Source organism: Mauremys reevesii, linkage group 2, assembly GCF_016161935.1.
Source record: "Mauremys reevesii isolate NIE-2019 linkage group 2, ASM1616193v1, whole genome shotgun sequence".
Taxonomy (NCBI): domain Eukaryota; kingdom Metazoa; phylum Chordata; order Testudines; family Geoemydidae; genus Mauremys; species Mauremys reevesii.
The window spans coordinates 122,147,756-122,163,930 of record NC_052624.1 but is presented as its reverse complement, the minus strand read 5'-3'; positions in this window follow the sequence as shown (position 1 = coordinate 122,163,930).

Sequence of the window (16,175 nt, the reverse complement as noted above, 5' to 3'; positions counted from 1 at the left end):
GTTTTGAGCTTTACTTGGTGGATTCATAGATTTTAAGACCAAAAGGAGCTGTTGTAATCTTCTACTCTGACCTCTTTTATATAAAATAGGGACTTCACTGAACTAATTCCTGCTTCAAGCCCAATAGCTCTGGTTGAACTACTAAGCATATATTTTAGAAAAAAAAATGTACTCTTAATTGTAAAATGTCCAATGATGGAAACTTAGCCTTTTAATAGAACTTTTCAAAAGTTATTAGGACTTTGTTTAACTTGAATTCCAAGTGACTTAAGAGCCCCTACAATATCATCGCTGCTAAATGGATAGGGTTGCTCTTGGCACACCTAGTTTCAGTAACTTTGCAATGGTGAGACTCTCTTGTATCAACAGACGGAAACATCTAACTGTCTATTCATTTGGAAAATTATTCTGCTTCCACAAAATAATATGATGTCATAATGAAAGCTTTTGTGATAGAGTAAGTTGGATGAAGCTGGGGGCATATATTGTTTTCAGAATGCGTTGGAGACAGAAGAGAATGCCTTATAGAATGTCATTTAGGGTTGCCAACTCTCCAGTGTTGTCCTGGAGTCTCCAGGAATTAAAGATTATGTCATGTGAAGAGACCTCCAGGAATACATTAAACCAAAATTGGCAACCCTAGTGTCAATGTGTTATAAATAGCATTGAAGATTACATGAACGTGGCAAGAAATACTGGAGACTTTTCTTGTAAATTGTTATTTCCATGTTTCCAAGAGTGTTTTTTTGCGGGGGGAGTGGGATGAATCATACTGCAATCTTAATGGTCACTAACATAGTTTGTGTTTATGTTAATTTATAAAATGCATCTTTGTAGAGCAGGTTGGGAATATTTCAGCGAAACATTTTTTGTTGCACAACAGCAATTAATCAAAACCAATTTTTTCTGTGAAAATGTATCAGTTTTGACCTAATTTTCCTCAGGTGTAGGATGAAATTTCTGCAGAGAGAGAGAGAGAGATGAATAGCCAATAGTTATGCTCATAGGGAGCTCAACTAAAATATCAGAGACTCAGGTGTGAGTCCCTATTCACACTATATAAGTTCACACTCTGCCTCCAGGAAAAAGTTCTGATTGAGCAGTGTTGCCAGCAGTAGGCAGCATATTGTACTTGGGAGTAGTTTTACTAGTTCACTGATCCACAAGGCTGACTTTCTGCTCTTTATCAGATTAAGGGACCCATGTGTTAACTTTTGCTATAACACATTTGACTTTTATTTTTCTTAGGAATTTAAAATGTCATGGACATTAAATGTCATGGACATGACTGTGTGGATTTCAATCTGAAATGGAAGATTTCACAAAATGTGATACAGCCATTATTGACTAGAATGCTAATTTATTAAATATCTAGAAGTTGGTGTGCATCATTATGATAAGAGGAAAAATGTAAAGTTCCCAAAAACACAGTTGTCAACAATATCAGTAATTGTTAAATTATCCAGTGCTCAAACTAATTGTTCTAATCCGTAGTATACATAATGGTAGCAGCAAATTTGTGTTGTCTATTAACATAGTTTAGCCAATGGTTTTTTTTTGCTAATATTGATGATTTTGAAATATAATGAGAACGTAGAATAGAAAATCTAGATTTCTTTTCTAGGCGAATGACAAGTATGATAATGGAATAGATAAAATCAAGGAAGTAAATTTACTAATGTTTGTGAGGTGTTCAGGCATCAAAGAAATGCCTGTAAATAAATAAAAAAACATCTGAGATGCTGTATAAGGTGATGTAAGCTATACAGCAGTAAGTGAAGGTAAGAAAGCCTGATTCCAAGAAATTCTAAGTGAGAATAAGGGGAAATCCAAGCCATTGTAAATTAAACAACTAGGAAGAGGAGAATGTATGTTAAAATGGGTGGTTGGCTTACTCTAATTTATACATCCCTGACCCACTGTTGTTTTTCTTCTGAGGCCTGGTCTACACTAAGAAGGGGGGGTCGAACTAGGGTATGCAAATTCAGCTACGTGAATAGCGTAGCTGAATTCGAAGTACCCTAGTTCGACCTACTCACCCGTCCAGACGCGGCGGGGTCGAACTCCGCGGCTCCCCCGTCGACTCCGCCACCGCCCTTTGCAGTGGTGGAGTACCGGAGTCGACCACAGCGCTTCCGGAGTTCGAACTATCGCGTCTAGATCAGACGCGATAGTTCGAACTCCGAGAAGTCAAACTCACCGCGTCGACCTGGAAGGTAAGTGTAAACCTACCCTTACACTTCTTTTTTCTAATCCTCAACAGTAGTCATAAGAGGGGTCCAAAGCAATTCCTGTATCATCACACTGTTGGGGCCACACATTTTTTATGTTTACTGCAATATTTTCCATTAAGTAGACAACTTTTGCTGTTTTAACTTCTTGTGTATCTATCCTTCCAGCTCCCTGGTCATTTTTGTTGCTCCCCTCTGAAATCTCTTCAGATTGTTTGTATCTTTCTAATAAAGTGCTGCTCAGAAGTGAACACAATATTCCTGCTGCATTGGCACAGAAGACATAAAAAGCAGGGACTGTTCCTTTTCTTCTGTGGGGTATGATGCATTTGTGCATGCATCGCAGAGGTAAACTGGACTATTTTGCAGCTGTATCATATTGTATTATACCTCTTTTTTTGTGCACTGTTTCCCTGAAATTGTTTTCAGAAATTTTACTTCCCAGCTTTCTCCCTCCCATTGAGTCTCTATGTCTTGGATTATTTTACACCAGATATATTTCCCGCCATTTGCTAAAATGAATCTCATTTTATTATTTTCTGTTCATGGTTGTAATGGCTGAAGTTCTCTTTGTATTTTTCATGTGTGTTCACTTGTGTTTGCAGCTCCACCCAATTTAGTGTTGTCTACAAATTTAATTCATTTTCTGTTTAGTCCCTCTTCCAGATCAGTTAGGAAAATATTAAACGAGATTGATACTAATATTTATCCCCCAAGAAACCCAGAAAACACCTCTTTAACTCAGAAAACTGATATTTTTCATTACATTTCTTTTTTAGTCTTATAGCTAGTTTTCAGGCAACACATCAGAATATTTATCTAAACCAATTTGCATTATTTTTCCGTTAAAACACAATCTGCGAGAAACTTTAGCATAGTTTACTGGAATCCAAATATATGATATCTGCCACATTCCCCTCAGTCATTAAGGGTAATAGTATTGCTTATATGGGGAAGTATTACATAAGTAGACTCAAATTTTATAATTCCAACAAGAATCATTCTTTCCATTTCCCTCAAGTTGTTTAGTGATTTGCCTCTTTCAATGTTTCATCCATTATTTTACTGATAAAAGTCAGATGATCATTGTTAAAACTATAAGAAAAAGGGAATCTGGCAATCTAGACTTAGACTTCAGGTACTTAAAGGGTTGTCCAGGACTTTTTCAGAAGCAATTGTCACTGATTCAGTAACGTTAACTAATTCCTCTTATCAAGACCAATCAATTTATGCATGTTACATTTTCCACATAGTCAATTTTATGATCCTTACTAAAAGGTATTTTTTCAGGTTCTTCTTTCCTCATTAAGAATTCAAGATTATTAAATATGACATTCTGAAATTGCAAAACTACTAATTGTGGTATAAAAGCTATCACTTAAATTAGCCTCTGTATCAGATGACTGGAAGAAGGCTAATGTGACACTGATTTTTTTTTAAATGTTCCAGAGGTGATCCTGGCAATTACAGGCCGGTAAGCCTAAGAACCAGGTAAATTAACTGAAACTGTAGTAAAGAAAAGAATTATCAGACACATTGATGAATATGATATCTTGGGGAAAAGTCAACACAACTTTTGTAAAGGGAAATCATGCCTCACCAAACTATTAAAATTCATTGAGGGTGTCAGTAAACATGTGTACCAGGGTGATTGAGTGGATAGAGTGTACTTGGACTTCCAAAGGAAGCTGTGGAATTCCCATCAATGGAGGGTTTTAAGAACAGGTTAAACAAACACCTGTCAGGGATAGTCTAGATTTACTTGGTCCTCCATACTGCAGTGGTCTGCACTTGATGATCTCTTGGGGGCCCTTCCAGTCCTACATTTCTATGTTTCTCTGAAATGCAAGCTCATACACCTTGAACAAAAAAGCAGTTACTCAAAAGGATCCAAGGGGTCTTAGCAGACACATGAGCTCCCAGTGCTATGCAGTGGAAAAAAAGAATAATAGAACATCAGGGATAGAAGAGAACTCTGGAGGGTCCAACCCGCTGCTCAGAGCAGGACCATTCTCCAACTAAATCATCCCACCCAGGGCTTTGTCAAGCCTGACCTTAAAAACCTCTAAGGAAGGAGATTCCACTACCTCCCTAGGTAACCCATTCCAGTTCTTCACCACCCTAGTAGTGAAAAAGTTTTTCCTGATGTCCAACCTAAACCTCCCCCTCTGCAACTTGAGACCATTACTCCTTGTTCTGTTATCTGCCTCCACTGAGAACAGTCTAGATCCATCCTCTTTGGAACCCCCTTTCAGGTAGTTGAAAGCAGCTATCAAATCCCGCCCTCACTCTTCTCTTCTGCAGACTAAACAATCCCAGTTCCCTCAGCCTCTCCTCATAAGTCATGTACTCCAGCCCTCTAATCATTTTTGTTGCCCTCCGCTGGACTCTTTCCAATTTTTTCACATCCTGCTTGTAGTGTGAGGCCCAAAACTGGACACAGTACTCCAGATGAGGCCTCACCAAGACCGAATAGAGGGGAATGATCACATCCCTCGATCTGCTGGCAGTGCTCTTACTTATACAGCCCAAAATGCTGTTAGCTTTCTTGGCAACAAGGGCACACTGTTGACTCATATCCAGCTTCTCATCCACTGTAATGCCCTTTTCTGCAGAACTGCTGCCTAGCTACTTGGTCCCTAGTCTGTAGCAGTGCATGGGATTCTTCCGTTCTAAGTTCAGGATTCTGCACTTGTCCTTGTTGAACCTCAGATTTCTTTTGGCCCAATCCTCTAATTTGTCTAGGTCCCTCTGTATCCTATCCCTACCCTCCAGCATATCTACCACTCCTCCCAGTTTAGTGTCATCTGTGAACTTGTAAGGGTGCAGTCCACGCAATCCTCCAGATCATTAATGAAGTTATTGAACAAAATGGGCCCCAGGACTGACCCTTGGGGCACTCTGCTTTATACCGGATGCCAACTAGACACGGAGCCATTGATCACTACCCATTGAGCCTGACGATCCAACTTATAGTCCATTCATCCAGGCCATACTTCTTTAACTTGCCAGCAAGAATACTGTGGGAGACCATATCAAAAGATTTGCTAAAGTCAAGAAATAAGACATCCACAGCTTTCCCCTCATCCACAGACCCAGTTATCTCATCATAGAAGGCAATTAGTTTAGTCAGGCATGACTTGCCCTTGGTGAATCCATACTGACTGTTCCTGATCACTTTCCTCTCCTCTAAGTGCTTCAGAATTGATTCCTTGAGGACCTGCTCCATGATTTTTCCAGGGACTGAGGTGAGGCTGACTGGCCTGTAGTTCCCCGGATCTTCTTTCTTTCCTTTTTTAAAGATGGGCACTACATTAGCCTTTTCCGAATCATCCCGGACCTTCCCTGATCGCCATGAGTTTTCAAAGATACTGGCCAACGGCTCTGCAATCATATCCACCATCTCCTTTAGCACCCTCGGATGCAGTTCATCCTGTCCCATGGACTTGTGCTCGTCCAGCTTTTCTAGATAGTCCTGAACCACATCTTTCTCCACAGAGAGCTGGTCACCTCCTCCCCATACTGTGATACCCAGTGCAGTTGTCTGGGAGCTGACCTTGTTCGTGAAGACAGAGGCAAAAAAAAGCATTGAGTACATTACCTTTTTCACATCCTCTGTCACTAGGTTGCCTCCCTCATTCAGTAAGGGGCCCACACTTTCCTTGACTTTCTTCTTGTTGCTAATATACCTGAAGAAACCCTTCTTGTTACTCTTAACATCTCTTGCTACCTGAACTCCAAGTGTGATTTGGCCTTCCTGATTTCCCTCCTGCATGCCTGAGCAATATTTTTATACTCCTTCCTGGCCATTTGTCCAATCTTCCACTTCTTGTAAGCTTCTGTTTTGTGTTTAAGATCAGCAAGTATTTCACTGTTAAACCAAGCTGGTCGCCTGCCATATTTACTATTCTTTCTACACATTGGGATGTTTTGTTCCTGCAACTGAAATAAGGATTTTTTAAAATACAGCCAGCTCTCCTGGACGCCTCATGCTATTCTCCCAGGAGATCCTGCCCATCAGTTCCCTGAAGGAGTCAAACTCTGCTTTTCTGAAGTCCATGGTCTGTATTCTGCTGCTCTTCTTTCTTCCTTGTGTCAGGATCCTGAACTTTACATCTCATGGCCACTGCCTCCCAGGTTCCCATCCACTTTTCCTTTCCCTACTAATTCTTCTGTCTGTGAGCAGCAGATCAAGAAGAGCTCTGTCCCTAGTTGGTTCCTCCAACACTTGCACCAGAAAATTGTCCCCTACACTTTCCAAAAACGTCCTGGATTGTCTGTGCACTGCTGTATTGCTCTCCCAGTAGATATTGGGGTGACTGAAGTCCCCCATGAGAACCAAGGCATGTGATCTAATAACTTCTGTTAGTTGCCTGAAGAAAGCCTCATCCACCTCATCCCCCTGGTCTGATGGTCTATAGGAGACTCCCACCACAACATCACCCTTGTTGCTCACACTTCTAAACTTAATCCAGAGATGCTGAGGTTTTTCTGCAGTTTCATACTGGAGCTCTGAGCAGTCATACTGCTCTCTTACATACAATGCAACTCCCCAAACTTTTCTGCCCTGTCTGCCCTTCCTGAATAATTTATATCCATCCATGACAGTACTCCAGTCATGTATCAGAGGGGTAGCCGTGTTAGTCTGGATCTGTAAAAGCAGCAAAGAGTCCTGTGGCACCTTATAGACTAACAGAAGTTTTGGAGCATGAGCTTTCGTGGGTGAATATCCACTTTGTCGGATGCATGTAGTGGAAATTTCCAGGGGCATGTATATATATGCAACCAAGAAGCAGGCTGGAGATAACGAGGCTAGTTCAATCAGGAAGCATGAGGCCCTCTTCTAGCAGTTGAGGTGTGAAAACCAAGGGAGGAGAAATGGGTTTTGTAATTGGCAAGCCATTCACAAAAGGAGGCCGCCTGACAACTCTCCAATACCAAATTTTACAGGCCACTTCCCTCAGATCCAACTGAGGAATACACTAAGAAACTGCACCATCTACTCAGGACACTCCCTACACTAACACCGGAACAAATCAATATACCCTTAGAGTCCCGACAAGGGTTATTCTATCTACTACCTAAGAGCCAGAAACCCAGAAATGCTGGACGCCCCATCATAGAATCATAGAATCATAGAATTCAAGATGAGAAGGGACCATTATGATCATCTAGTCTGACCTCCTGCAAGATGCAGGCCACATAAGCTGATCCACCCACTCCTGAACTAATTCTCTCCCTTGACTCTGCTGTTGAATGCTCCAAATCATGATTTAAAGACTTCAAGTAGCAGATAATCACCAGCAAGCGACCCCTGCCCCATGCTTCGGAGGAAGGCAAAAAACCTCCAGGGCCACTGCCAATCTACCCTGGAGGAAAATTCCTTCCCGACCCCAAATATGGCGATCAGCTGAACCCCGAGCATGTGGGCAAGACTCTCCAGCCAGACCCTCTGGAAAAGGCTAACAATATCCCAACATTGACCCTTTGTACTAATTACCAGTGTGGCACGTTATTGACCTATTGACTAAACCCGTTATCCTATCATACCATCCCCTCCATAAACTTATCCAGCTTAATCTTAAAGTCATGGAGGTCCTTCGCCCCCACTGTTTCCCTCGGTAGGCTGTTCCAGAATTGCACTCCTCTGATGGTTAGAAACCTTCATCTAATTTCAAGCCTAAATTTCCTGACTGACAATTTATATCCATTTGTCCTTGTGTCCACATTAGCACTGAGCTGAAATAATTCCTCTCCTTCCCTGGTATTTATCCGTCTGATATATTTAAAGAGTGCAATCATATCTCCACTTATCCTTCTTTTGGTTAAGGAAAACAAACCGAGCTCCTCAAGTCTCCTTTCATCTCGGGCATTGGCACTCTCACTGAAGGACTGTCTGGATATGTGGACTCTCTACTCAGACCCTATGCCACAAGTACTCCCAGCTATCTCTGTGACACCACTGATTTCCTGAGGAAACTACAATGCATTGGTGACCTTCCAGAAAACACCATCCTAGCCACCATGGATGTAGAGGCTCTCTACACAAACATCCCACACACAGATGGAATACAAGCTGTCAGGAACAGTATCCCTGATGATACCACAGCACAACTGGTTGCTGAGCTCTGTGCCTTTATCCTCACACACAACTATTTCAAATTTGATGACAATATATATCTCCAGATCAGTGGCACCACTATGGCCCCACAATATGCCAACATTTTTACGGCTGACCTGGAGCAACGCTTCCTCAGCTCTCGTCCACTCACGCCCCTTCTCTACCTACGCTACATTGATGACATCTTCATCATCTCGACCCATGGGAAGGAGACTCTGGAAAAATTCCACCACGATTTCAACAGCATCCACCCCACCATCAACCTCAGCCTAGACCAATCTACACAGGAGGTCCACTTCCTTGACACCACAGTGCAAATAAGTGATGGTCACATTAACACCATCCTATACCGAAAACCTACAGACCACTATGCCTACCTTCATGCCTCCAGCTTCCATCCCGGGCACACCACACAATCCATTGTCTACAGCCAAGCACTGAGGTACAACCGCATCTGCTCTAACCCCTCAGACAGAGACCAACACCTACAAAATCTCCATCAAGCATTCTCAAAACTACAATACCCGCACGAGGAAATAAGGAAACAGATCAACAGAGCCAGACGTGTGCCCAGAAGCCTCCTACTGCAAGACAAACCCAAGAAAGAAGCCAACAGGACTCCACTGGCCATCACATACAGTCCCCAGCTAAAACCCCTCCAACGCCTCATCAGGGATCTACAACCCATCCTGGACAATGATCCCACACTTTCACAGGCCTTGGGTGGCAGGCCAGTCCTCGCCCACAGACAACCTGCCAACCTGAAGCATATTCTCACCAGTAACTGCACACTGCACCATAGTAACTCTAGCTCAGGAACCAATCCATGCAACAAACCTCGATGCCAACTCTGCCCACATATCTACACCAGCAACACCTCACAGGACCTAACCAGATCTGCCACACCATCACCGATTCATTCACCTGCACGTCCACCAATGTAATATACGCCATCATATGCCAGCAATGCCCCTCTGCTATGTACATCGGCCAAACTGGACAGTCTTTAAGGAAAAGGATAAATGGACACAAATCAGACATTAGGAATGGCAATATACAAAAACCTGTAGGAGAACACTTCAACCTCCCTGGCCACACAATAGCATATCTTAAGGTGGCCATCCTGCAGCAAAAAAACTTCAGGATCAGACAAAGAGAAACTGCTGAGCTTCAGTTCATCTGCAAATTTGACACCATCAGTTTAGGATTAAACAAAGATTGTGAATGGCTTGCCAACTACAAAACCAGTTTCTCCTCCCTTGGTTTTCACACCTCAACTGCTAGAAGAGGGCCTCATCCTCCCTGATTGAACTAACCTCGTTATCTCCAGCCTGCTTCTTGCTTGCATATATATACCTGCCCCTGGAAATTTCCACTACATGCATCCGATGAAGTAGGTATTCACCCATGAAAGCTCATGCTCCAAAACTTCTGTTAGTCTATAAGGTGCCACAGACTCTTTGCTGCTACTCCAGTCATGTGAGTTATCCCAACAAGTCTCTGTTATTCTAATCACATCATAATTCCTTGACTGTTCCAGGACTTCCAGTTCTCCCTGCTTGTTTCCCAGGCTTCTTGCATTTGTGTGTAGGCACTTAAGATAACTCGCTGATTGTCCTGCTTTCTCAGTATGAGGCACGAGTCCTCCCCTCTTGCACTCTCCTGCTCAGTGCTTCTTCCTGGTATCTCACTTCCACACTTACCTCAGGGCTTTAGTCTCCTTTCCCCAGTGAGCCAAGGTAATCCTTGTATGTATAAACAAGGGAGTAGTATGGTGATTTAACTTCTGTTTACCACAATGGTGAGACTGATACTAGAATACTGCATTAAGTTCTAGCGTCCTCCTTTTAAGAAGGAAGTTGAAACACTGGAAGTGTGCAGAAAAGAGCCATAAAAATTATTCAAGGACCAGAGAAAATTTGTTACAATAAGAGACTAAAGGAGCTCAATGTTTTTAGCTTATCAAAATCATAAAGAGGTGACTTGACTCCAGTATATAACTATCTTCACAGGAAGGAAATACTAGGTACTTCAGGGCTCTACAATCTAGTAGGGAAAGGTATAACAAGAATCAGTGATTGAAACTTAAAGTTAGACACACTGTCCTGCTCCCTGGACATTCAGTGTCTGCTGAGGCAGGTTCCCCTTCTTCCTAGTAATGTGTTACTGAAAGCACTTGTGTAAATAGATTTTTTTGGGTCTCTTCTGTCTACAGTGGTTCTTCACACTCTAAAATCATTTTTTTCAATCTTCTGGATGGAAAATATATTCCATATTATGCAATAAAATAAAATATTGTACCCTACACTACTTTATGGTATTCCCCCTATTGAAGACTGAGGTATCCAGTGTATGAACTTCATGGCTTTTTTGAACTTTCTAATCAAACCTGTAAATATTAAAATCTCATGCCTGCCCTGATATATGGCCATGAATTTCAAATTTCTGCAGAGCAGAATGCAGCTTGAATGAGTAGGCAGCTGCCTATGATAGATATATTTAAATATAAAAATATGACAACTTTCATAGGCTCCCACTTCTTGTAAGTGTTTAAGATCAGATTTTGTGTTCTGTACTGCCAGCTATTTCTGTTCTAATAGTTGGTATCACCTACAACTCCCTCTACTCATAATGCTGAATGGGAAGGGCAATATCTATTATAGTATGGTACCTAAATTGGTTGTATAATTTTAACATTAGGTACTGATTCTTTTTATTGGAACAGAATTTACTCATTTAAATTTCTCTCTTCTCCAATCTTGTTTTATCTGTTCTACACCTGTATATTCTGGATTTTCTGTGACAGCCATGTGACTATTTTGGTAAAAAAGGTCCTTTGACTCAATGAAGAGAAACAAGTTACTCTGACTACCATCTAGGGAGGTAACTGCATGGTCACTGATGATGACCAGTGAGTCACCTCCCTCAGGTGGGGATTGAAACATTTCCTTTCTGTTCACTGGGCCAGAGGAGCTTTCTTTCCACAGTGAACTCTGACTCTCCCCATAGCTGATCCCACTGATTTGTTTCCAATGTAAAATCAGTGTGAGGGACAACACACTTGCATGTTTAATAAAGATGATATAAATATTCACTTTATATATTTTGTGTTTGATGAAATGCTGCTCCTGCTGAAAAACATAACTATGCATATATTGTGGCACTCTGTAGGTGCTAGAATTGGTTTGTGTTTTGTTTTTGGTCTTTATATTAGTGTGTTTGATTCTGTGGGGTTTGACATCTCTATTCTTTTGTCTGACAAATCTGTGCACTGACTTGTAAAAAAATCAATATTGTTTTCCCTGGCACTTTCTGTGCAGTTGTGCTGATTTATTATCACAGTTCCCTGTCCCCTCTCTTTATCAGACGGTTGCTATTGCTTTAGGGTTGAGTAGCTGATAACATCACAGCGTAGAAGACACTCAGAGAGTTTCCATGACCTTATCCCCTATGTGATCTTGTCCAGTGTGACGGTGAACCATAGCTATAAAAGTGAACAGTGATATTATCCAGACGTTGTGATCAGATTTATGTTCTATTATGCTTGAAATAAGGACAAACTGGAGCAAATGGGAGAAAAATCTAGATTTTTTAAAATGTACTTGTTGAAATACTCTATGACTAAAGCGGGGAGAGAAGCCAATGAGTGAAACTTAATTTACTTGGACTGGTATAGCAAAGTATTATGGAAAGCAAGAATCATAGAATATCAGGGTTGGAAGGGACCTCAGGAGATCATCTAGTCCAACTCCCTGCTCAAAGCAGGGCCAATCCCCAACTAAATCAACCCAGACAGGGCTTTGTCAAGCCTGACCTTAAAAACCTCTAAGGAAGGAAATTCCACCACCTCCCTAGGTAACCCATTCCAGTGCTTCACCACCCTTCTAGTGAAAAAGTTTTTCCTAATATTCAACCTAAACCTCCCCAACTTGAGACCATTCTTCCTTGTTCTGTCATCTGCTACCACTGAGAACAATCTACATCCATCCTCTTTGGAACCCCCTTTCAGGTAGTTGAAAGCAATTATCAAATCCCTCCTCATTCTTCTCTTCCGCAGAATAAACAATCCCGATTCCCTCAGTCTCTCATAAGTCATGTGCTACAGCCCCCAAATCATCTTCATTGCCCTCTGCTGGACTCTTTCTAATTTTTTCACATCCTTCTTGTAGTATGGGGCCCAAAACTGGACACAGTACTCCAGATGAGACCTCACCAATACCGAACAGAAGGGAATGAGCACATCCCTCGATGTGCTGGCAGTGCTCCTACTTATACAGCCCAAAATGCTGTTAGCCTTCTTGGCAAAAAGAGCACACTCTTGATTCATATCCAGCTTCTCATCCACGGTTCTTTTCTGCAGAACTGCTGCCTAGCAACTTGGTCCCTAGTCTGTAGCAGTGCATGGGATTCTTCCATCCTAAGTGCAGGACTCTGCACTTGTCTTGTTGAAATTCATCAGGTTTCTTTTCACCCAATCCTCTAATTTGTCTAGGTCCCTCTGTATTCTATCCCTACTCTTCAGCATATATGCCGTTCCTCCCAGTTTACTGTCATCTGCAAACTTGCTGAAGGTGCAGACCACACCATCCTCCAGATCATTAATGAAGATATTGAACAAAACCAGCCCCAGGACCGACCCTTGGGGCACTCTGCTTGATACCGGCTGCCAACTAGACATGGAGCCATTGATCCACATTGAGCCCGACGATCTAGCCAGCTTTCTATCCACCTTATAGTCCATTCATCGAGCCCATAGTTCTTTAACTTGCCGGCAAGAATACTGTGGGAGATCATATCAAAAGCTTTGCTAAAGTCAAGAAATAACACGTTCACTGCTTTTCCCTCATCCACAGACCCAGTTATCTCATCATAGAAGGCAATTAGGTTAGTCAGGCATGACTCGCCCTTGGCGAATCCATGCTGACTGTTCCTGATCACTTTCTTCTCCTCTAAGTGTTTCAGAATTGATTCCTTAAGGACCTGCTCCATGATTTCTCTAGGGACTAAGGTGAGGCTGAGTGGCCTGTAGTTCCCTGGATCCTCCTTCTTCCTTTTTTAAAGATGGGCACTACATTAGCCTTTTTCCAGTCATCCGAGACCTCGCCCAATCACCATGAGTTTTCAAAGATATTGGCTAATGGCTGTGCAATCACATCTGCCAACTCCTTTAGCACCCTCAGATTCAGTGCATCCATCCCTATGGACTTGTGCTCATCCAGCTTTTCTAAATATTCCTGAACCACTTCTTTCTCCAAAGAGGGCTGGTCACCTCCTCCGCATACTGTGCTGCAGTTGTTTGGGAGCTGAACTTGTTTGTGAAGACAGAGGCAAAAAAATCATTGAGTACATTTCTTTTTCCACATCCTCTATCACTAGGTTGCCTCCCTCATTCAGTAAGGGCTCACACTTTCCCTTACTTTGTTCTTGTTGCTAACTTACCTGAAGAAACCCTTCTTGTTACTCTTAACATCTCTTGCTATCTGAACTCCAAGTGTGATTTGGCCTTCCTGATTTCCCTCCTGCATGCCTGAGCAATATTTTTTTATACTCCTCTCTGGTCATTTGTCCAATCTTCCACTTCTTCCACTTGAATGGTGCAGATAAAATGCATTGCATGATTAAGGCTGAGCAGAAGGGTGAATAAATTAGAAATGCAATTTTATCTATTAATATTATTATTAATCGTTATGAGAGTGCTCAATGATTGAGACACCACTGTGCTGGCTAATATAGACAAATAACAAAGAAAATGTTTATGGCTGAAAGTTTACAGTCTACATTTCAAATGATATATCTACACTGCAATTAAACACCCCTGTCTGGCCCGTGTTAGGTGGTTCAGGCTCACAGGACATGGGCTATGAGGCTGTTTAATTGCAGTGTAGATGTCTTGGCTCAGGCTGAAGCCCAGGGTCTGAGATCCTCTCCCTCGCGGGGTCCAAATTTTCAGGCTCCATCCTAGGCCTGAACATCTACACAGTAATTTTACAGCCCCACATCCCAAACCCCACAATCCCAAGTCAGCTGACCTGGGCCAGCTACAGGTGTTTAATTGCTGTGTTGATGTACCCAAAAAAGACACAACAGTTAACTGAAACAGACAAAAGTAGTGGGGGATGTTTTGGGAAGATTAGATAACATACTTTAATAGAACAGCATCACAACTCACCATTTGCCTAACCCTTTGAACTACACAGAGCTTTTATTCAGTTCTGTGTAGCTTTAAAGTTTGTACTTTCCACCAAAGAAGTTGGTCCATTAAAAGATATTACGTCACCTACCTTGTCTCTCTCATATCCTGGGAAGGAGCCTGAAGAGAATCAGAAACTGAGAAGGAGGAGGCAGGCTAGGGTAGTCACTGAGTCAGATGGGAGAGTTAGCAGAGAGGAGGAGATGAGAAAACTCATTGTTGATGACAGGATAGAGGAGAGAGGGTGGCGGAAAGAAGGTACAGAGGATTTTATGAATTTTCACTTTGAAAGAGTCAATGAGATTCTGAGTGCAGAGGGAATTGGAGGCAAAAGGGGGCAAGGGTTTAAGGAGAGTTGAAGTGAATAGATGGCTGAGATTACAGGCATGAGATTCAAGAATGTTGGAGAAGTACAGTTGCTTATTTAGGAAAAATGACACAATTTTATACTCCTCATAGTTGTGGGATTTAGGCCACCAGCTGCTTGAGATGATTGGAGGAAGTAGAAGTTAGGGGTGTACTAGACCTTGGGGCCAGTAGGGCAGACCTGTGGAGGGAGCCAGGTATCAGGAGTGGTGTAAAGTGGAAGGTATCAGTGATCATGTCAATGGGAGAGAGAGAGAGAAGAGAGCACACGGAGAAGAAGTCTGAGGGCCAAAGAGAGACAGAGAGTCAGGATTCAAAGTCAGTGAGTAAGGTAGATGGGGAGAACTGGGTGGGTAGTGAGTTACAGAAACATGGGGAAAAGGAGTTAAGTGTATTGCTGCTCAAAGGATGAAAATGAATGGGAAGAAGGAGGACGGAGTGGTTGGAAGCAGCAGGATCAGGAGAAAAGTTATCCACTATCCTGGCTGTATTGCTTTAGGAAAGAGTCATGCCAGGAAGGGTGAGAAAAGGAGAAACTGTCATGAGAGAGAACAGCTCCAGAGACAATGTCAGAAGGAGGGTCCAGGTTTCTATGAGAGCTAGATCTAAAGAGAGCAGCAGAGCAAAAGGTCATGAATATCTGTGACCTTTTTAGAGGAGATATGGCATTTGAGAGACAGCAAGGGAAGGAGTGGAAGGAGGGAAGATGGATAGGGATGGGCAGAATGATAGGCATGAGAATAGAGAGGGCAATAGATGTAGTGGTGTGGGGGGGGAAAGGTTGGTCATATAAGCATGGATGGGTAAAATCCAGATTGGGATAGATGTCATGGGAGGCAGAGAAGAGGAGACAAAGAAGGTTGAAAATTTAGGGTCTGGGATTCTGAAGGGCTTGTGAAGAGTGATTGAGAAGATGTGCAGGTAAGAAGCTGCAAGAGGAGCTCACAAAAGTCTTGTGGAGACAGGCAGATGTTGGGGTGGGAAGGGTACAATTAATTGTTGGGCTAGGTGATGGAAGGATGTGGGGCTCAGGGAGGCACAGAATTAATGAATTAGAATGCTGGGGCTTGGAGAAAAGCTGGAAGCTCCGCGATGTCAGGCAGAAGCAGGAGTCCTTGCAGCAGAGCCAGAATCACCTGAACCTGCACATCTGGGGAGAACGGGCAACATTAATTGTCACACACACACACACACGCACACGCACACACACACACACACACACACACAGAGGGGATGGTGAGGGAATTTCAAAAATTGGAAAAGAGAC